The sequence below is a fragment of the Sinocyclocheilus grahami genome, unplaced genomic scaffold (assembly GCF_001515645.1).
Source record: "Sinocyclocheilus grahami isolate Dianchi unplaced genomic scaffold, SAMN03320097.WGS_v1.1 scaffold286.1, whole genome shotgun sequence".
Classification (NCBI taxonomy): Eukaryota; Metazoa; Chordata; class Actinopteri; order Cypriniformes; family Cyprinidae; genus Sinocyclocheilus; species Sinocyclocheilus grahami.
Genome location: NW_015505465.1, coordinates 1111381 through 1118622, shown reverse-complemented (window position 1 = coordinate 1118622; position 7242 = coordinate 1111381). Strand labels below are relative to the sequence as shown.

General features: G+C 40.4%; 1 long non-coding RNA gene across 2 annotated transcripts in view; it reads left to right on the top strand.

The window, feature by feature from the left end:
* The window catches only part of LOC107600576 (uncharacterized), a 12369-nt gene extending 6935 nt beyond the window's left edge, over window positions 1-5434 (top strand). For both annotated transcript variants that reach the window (XR_001610815.1, XR_001610816.1), the window contains 4 exons: window positions 2093-2162; window positions 2243-2366; window positions 4593-4697; window positions 5192-5434. This is a non-coding gene — a long non-coding RNA (uncharacterized lncRNA). The remainder of the gene's footprint in view (window positions 1-2092; window positions 2163-2242; window positions 2367-4592; window positions 4698-5191) is intronic.
* Window positions 5435-7242: the final 1808 nt, after the last annotated feature.

The window sequence follows — 7242 nt, the reverse complement described above, 5'->3', positions numbered from 1 at the left end:
CTCAGGCTCAGGCTCAGGCTCAGGCTCAGACTCAGACTCAGACTCAGGCTCAGGCTCAGGCTCAGGCTCAGGCTCAGGCTCAGACTCAGACTCAGACTCAGACTCAGGCTGGGAAAAACGACCTAGGGCTCTGTAGAGTAGCTATCGCTAGGAGAGTGATAATCGCTAGACAATAATCGACAGAGGGAAGGGAACAGAGTGAGTGTTAAATAGTGAGGGAGTGATATGAAACAGCTGGGTGCAATCAGTGTAAACAGCTGTGTGCAATCAGTGCTGAGTGCAATCAGTGCAATGAATGATGGGATATGTAGTCCGGAGTGATGTGCAACAGTGTGTACTGCGAGAGTCAATGAAATTGGAAGTTCATGAACCGGATTCGTGACAGGCTGGTTATGTACTTGCTCAAATATTGATTTCGGATCATTTTCAACCAAAAAAAGTTACGGACTGCAGCTTTAAAGAACCATCTCTTTCTTGCCTTTTTTATAATCTGAAGAACCTTCTTTCGCCACAAGGAGCCTTTTGTGAAACAGAAAGGTTCTTCAGATGTTAAAGGTTCTCTATGGAACCATTTAGACGAAAAAGGTTCTTCTATGGCATCGTGAAGCACCTTTATTGTGTAAACTACAAAAAGACAAATTTGTGAATATGGTGGTGTCATGCACATGCTTATTATGTGTTCAGTCTATAGGCTTGTGCGCAATTGCGTAGTGTTTCTTTCAAAGTGTTGCATACCCTTTTTGTTTACTTTGCATTAATTATTATTGTTTTCAAATGTCAGTTTTCATCTCTTAAGGTCCTTGCACACGGAGTCCGAAATTTTGCGTATGCGTTTTTTCGTATTCGTCATCCTAAAAATTTGTCACGCACAGAAACCTTGCACACTGAGTCCGATGCGTATTAATTAATCCGTTGTGAAAAAATTCGCAAAACAGTACTAAATGGAGTCTTCAAGCATTGAGGATGGTTTTGTTGTCCTCTCTCTTCTTAAAAAGAGAAAAAGAAAGGAAATATTGGGTCCATCCAATCACGGGCGATTCAAAGTCTACTTCAGGATGTCAGTGGCTCAGTTTGATGCTTTGCTAGCGATACTAGAGCCACATGTTAAAAAGAAGACCACCAATTTCTGTGAACTCAGTGTGCAAGGATCTTTACGGTGCTTTGTGTTGCGAGACGAAGTGGATGAATTTGGCAATCGCCATTCTGGATTTTGGCGTTCGCTTGTATGGTGGCTCTGAATTGTCAAAACATCTCTCAAAATGCTTGCTACGGATGCGAAAAATGCAGAAAATCGAACCCGATCCGAATTTTTATTATGACGGATGAAAGTTTCAGAGGAAGCGTGTAAACGTGATGACACAGCGTGAGGTCGTATTTATTTTTCAACGTGCGAAAATTTCAGACTCAGTGTGCAAAGGCCTTTAGTCTTCACTTTTAGTATCTAATAATAATTTTGCCTTTTTTGATATCCTGTATCTCCACCTGTCTTCACCCTGTAAGCTGTGCAGCCTACGTGTTGTAATGCACCCTTGTGGTACATTTTCTCCAAGTGAGATAGGGAGGACCACATGAGGCATGGTGCACAGGATCCACCAATGACTCGCACATATAGACCACGTCCTTTCCTCGACTGCTGACAGACAGCAGTTCAGAGAATCCCTAACTTCTCTTTTTCCTTCCACCCTGTCTCTTCCTTCTCTTGTGTTTTTGGGGTCTGTGGAGAATGATGACATGAAATTTCCTGCCAGTGTGTTTTCCTGTTCAGAGCACTATTTCTTCATTCAGAATGTTTTTTTTGGCACTGTGCTCATCCATCATCAGATTCCTTGAGGACGGAGCTCTTTGTGGACATACAGCTCATATGTCTTCAAATCTGAATGGTCCAGTCGATTATTCCTTAACCTCATTCTCCCCTCCCATATCCTGGGAGAGACCGTGCCTCTTTCCATTGTAAAGTGGTTTAGATTACACTGCCTCATTGTTGATTTCTCCCTCTTTCATCCTCCATAACTAAAATGACAAACACATTTCTCTTTCAACTTGCAGAACACAGTTCATTTGTCATATCTCGCTCGCATCTCTCTCTCTCCAGGCCTGCCGTGAAGATACAGCGGCTCAAAGGGGGTACGGCTTCGCTCTGCAATCTAGGGCCTCCTAACAAGGTATCTGTGTATCTAATATTCAACATGTGTTTTAATGTTTCCACTGGAGGTCTTCGTAAAAATACATTTTTCCTCATCAGAACACGAACTTGCGAAAGTGAAAACAGGAGAGGAGCAAAAACAAAGGTCTGACTGTAAAACCCTGAAAACTTCCAGCTCAGCATTCACTCCTTTAAATCAAAGTGCCGCCGTTGAGACCAAACAGTGAGTCAGACACTGGAGGTAAAACAATTTCCATGCAAATTCGCCATGCTTAATAAATCCAAGTTGTCGAAAAACCACCCTTTGTGAGTGGCGATGGCCTCGCTCGCACGCCTCCTCCGAAACTGTCTTTCCATTTCCATGTCTCTCTCGCTCTCTGTGTTTAACAGTTGAAACTTGAAGAAAAGGATCAATAAAACATTACGTTTCATAATTTTTTCCATTCTTTAATTTTCACCACAAAGCTGACATGTTTTAAGAGGTGCAACCTAATATTGCCTGAACTCCAGGACCCACCACAAAGATCTCTGGGTAACGGCAAGGGGAGGAAGTGCACAGACAGGAAGACGGGCGTGTATGGAAAAGCACACTCCACTTGGCTGCAGCAGCACGCCCTTAAGTAACAACATATGGCAGCGGAGGAATTCTTCTGATTGACGGTCGATATTGCCTGAACTCCAGGACCCACCACAAAGATCTCTGGGTAACGGCAAGGGGAGGAAGTGCACAGACAGGAAGACGGGTGTGTATGGAAAAGCACACTCCACTTGGCTGCAGCAGCACGCCCTTAAGTAACAACATATGGCAGCGGAGGAATTCTTCTGATTGACGGTCACATGAACATCACCCTGTCGCTGTGGACACATGTCCATGTTGGAGGACTGACACGACTAGCCGTACCTAATTCCTTTCCATGTTCTCATCTTGGAGTAGGCATCACAATGGGTATGATTCATGGGGTAATTCCGACAGCTACTGACTTGGCTCCCGCTCGCATTTGGGAAGAATGTGACCTCACAATACTGTTCTTTCAAAGGCCTATCCCTGTCTGTTCTTCTCCCAGACCCGGCCTGAAGCATGCCTCTGTTCCTGAAGAGGGAGAGAGGGAAGTAGGGAGAAATCAAGGAGAAATAGTGAAGAGAGTGAAACTGTGTGTGTGTGGGGGGGGGGGGGGGGGGGGTCTTTCCCTAATAGCCAGTCCAGAGGAAGGCAGGTCATTGTCATTCCAGGGCAAAAGCAAGCATGGACAGCATTATTCTTTTCGCTCACTGTATGTGCATGACATAGGTTTACATATAACAGACCTCTTCTGTACAGCTGCATCACAAGCAGCTCAACTGTTAAATCAGAAATAACCATTACAATTAAGGGAATAGAGGTGGTGCTTTAAAGGGGTCATATGATGCGATTAAAATTTTTCCTTTCTCTTTGGAGTGTTAAAAGCTCTTGGTGCATAAAGAAGATCTGTAAAGTTGCAAAGACTAAAGTCTCAAATCCAAAGAGATATTCTTTATAAAAGTTAAGAGTCAGCCACACCTACCTAAAACGGCTCGTTCTAACATACCCCCCATATCTACATCACTATGTGGGAAGATTTACATAACGCCGCCCAAATGTTCACGCAAAGAAAGAAGGCGTAAATTTTATTCTCGCTGTAGATTTGTTGTTGCCGCCACCATGTCGTAAAGATGCTGTGTGTTTCGTTGTGAAAGCGAAACTACTTTGTTTGGTCTTCCAAAAGAGGACACGACTAGAAATCAGTGGTTAAGTTGTATTTACAACACTGTTCCAGAACAGTTCAACCCAAATATTCTAAAGAGTTTTTATATTTTATATATTTAAAGCAAGTTTTTTGGGCAGTGTAGAGTAGCACTTGTTGTTTGTCATTTCTCCGATCACAAATGTAGACATGGTTTTATGTTTACGTGGCGCGATGCAACACAACGCGTAAAAAGACAGTACAAGTCATTATAATCCATAATTATGTCCCCACTGGATGCAACGAATGCAATGTTTATAATGGGTTTTCATGTTTTTGAATCATCGCTCCGGCCTGACAGGGCATCATCACAATATGGTGAGGAGCGTAACATTTCCGTCTCACGCTTGAGGTATTCGGCCAATCACTGGATAGCTGGCCAATCACAGCACACCTCGCTTTTTCAGACCGATGAGCTTTGTAAAAATCAACGCGTTTCAGAAAGGCGGGGCATAGAGGAGAAACAATAATGTACAGTATGTGGAAAATAATGTGTTTTTTGAACCTTAAACCGCATAAACACATTTCATTACACCAAATACACAAAATAATGTTCTTTTTAGCAGCATCATATGACCCCTTTAACTGCATTTTGAGTTATGCATTGCATTGTTTTTTTAGGGTTATTGTCCATAAACTTCATGACCTGGCAGAAACTTACCAGCACCTTTTTTTCTGTTTTTCTACAGATTTTTTCTTACAGTGTGAGAGAAAGAGAGAAGGCAGGAGGAGACGTGATGCTGTGGACTTTCCTCATCATGGGCCACCAGCCTACTCACCACAAGCCTTCATTGGTAAATGCATGCTTTTCAAACTCATCACAGATACATACATAAAAGACAATAGACTCTTCTTCAGCCTGTCACTCACTAACTGGGTCACTCAAAACAGCTGGACAGACTTCTGTCTGGTGTTCACCCACACATCTCCCATGGCAGGCCAAAACCACCACGTGGTTTGTCATCCATCTCTATGCCAACTGTGCATGTTAGATCTCAAAGCAGTCATCCATCTCTTTCTTATTAGGCGTCTCACCAAACAAACAGCTCTGAGTCATGTCCTAAACTTCGTATGATACTCCATTCAAATTGTTTATACAGATTTATTCCAAAATCATCATGTTAAATAGTAACTCTACAAGTGAGCACCTTCAATCAGCACTAGACCAAACAACAAATTTTTTAAGATGGAGCCTAATGGAAATATATGTTGCATAGCCATTTAAGTCATTTGAGCTGTTTTCAATTAGCATAAATTCAAGACTTGACTGTTATACTTTGATTTGCAGACGATCTGGGCTCCTAGACGTCCGTTGAGGGTGGAAGAATTTGGCATTGTTGGAAGTCTAAAAAAAAGCATGTCGGCTTTTCAGAAATGATGATTTCAAGATCCGCCAATTCATTCTTATCTGGGCCAAGAATGAATGTTTGATATCTGGATATCGTTAACTTGAGGTACACTGTGTTGCTTGGAGTTACAGCATATCTAATTACTGGTGTTAATGACAGCCTTGAAACTGATGTTCTGATACATCGTGAAATAAAATAAAAGCTGTCCAGTATTTTATAACCCTGTATAGCATTGCATAAACTTGCTGTTTAGAAGGAAAGTGATTCACTTAAAAGGCTATAGTGAATGTTATTCCTTACAGGATGCTTTTATTATTGTTAATAAAATGCATTGTTGCATTACTATAAAATACTATAAATAGCTTTAAAGACATTGTGAGGAGTTTTACACATGGTCTGGCTCCATGAGAGTTTCTTTCTGTCTTTAAACCGTGGTCAAGTGCATGAGAGTAACCTACTGGAATCAGTACAGAGTAGCTGTTGGTTCGACAAGCAAGTAGACTAGACATCTATTTTACAAAAATAGAGCTTGGTTTATTCCCAAGCACAGTAAACGTGAGTCAAAAAACCATCAGTTTAATGACTCCAACACCAGAGCAGTCCAGAACAGCCCAGGAGGTCAGATAGCAAAACCATCTAGTCAGTTTCGTGGAGCTGATATAAACCCAATAATAGGAGCAGATGATGTCGTTTAATACCCTGAATGTTTTTTTTGTTTAATTCTTGAGAAAATATTGTCTGAGCTTGTTAAATGTCTACATCAGTGTGTTTTATAGGATCCCTAAAGTAGCCATAATTTCTTGTAATGCAACACACAGTAGAGCTGGCAAATGCATATGAACAACACTTCTGCAATAGCAATGGTTTTCTTTATATGCACAATAAAATATGTGTATGTAGTCCCGTATTTCCCGTATAGACACAACAAAAAGAAATATATGATTTGCACTTAAAAAGTTGAATCTATCGTTTTAACATCATTGCTGTTACTATTTACAAATCCAAACAATGTCACTGTTTAATTTTACAATGTGGATAGCATGTCCTATGAAACAGCATGGCATAAAGCAACTGTTGTTAAGCATCCAGAAAAAGACACACTACACTCTAAAAAAATAGTTAGGGCCTGGGACTGCAGCATTAGCTAACTTCCCCATGATTAACCATTTTGAATTCCTCATAATAGTGTTTCTGTCATCATAGCTTCTCAGACATTTCCTTGAAGATTTCTATCTGCAATGCAAACACCCTGGGAAATATCACGCTAATCACCATGATTTCAGCATGTGCCTCATTTTCCACTGGGAGTAATGTATCTGGAGCATAATGCACAAATGAAAACAATCAAATCATCTATTGAGGTAAGAGGAAAATCATGTTCAGGAGGCCATGCTGGTAAAACCACAGATTAAAGACGCTTAATTGTATGATGGGTGTGCGTACAACTAAGTAAATGCACTGCACAAATGTCTTTATCTCTTAAGCAGTGTTGCTTTTCAAGTGAAATCGTTGTTTATTTAATAATTTATTTTTGCAATGTGTCATTGTGCTTTTATGGAAAAAATTAAAATAAATAAATAAAATAACAATAAAATAAAATAAAAATAATAATCAGATTAAATCAGTATTTTGTAGTTTTACTGAATTAATATTGAAACAACCTTTACCTGAGAAGCAAAATTACATTAGAAGATAAAAAAACATCATTGAGAAATTAGTTGTTTAGATAATTGTACTGGAACACAAGACAAAGAAATCGGCTGATTAAGGAAAATTATTTTTAAAATGTACTACTATTCCGCATTGAATGCAGTGCAAGTTTGGCAGTAAGTGCACTTTGCAGCAGCACTGCACATTTTTAAAGCTCACATGATTCATAGATTGCACATCTGTGGAGTCAATCAGTACTGCAGTCGCTGACTCAGTGTGTAATCACAAAACCTTCCTCAAGAACAGGAAGACAGTAGACGCTGAAGCCTTTCCTGTCAAT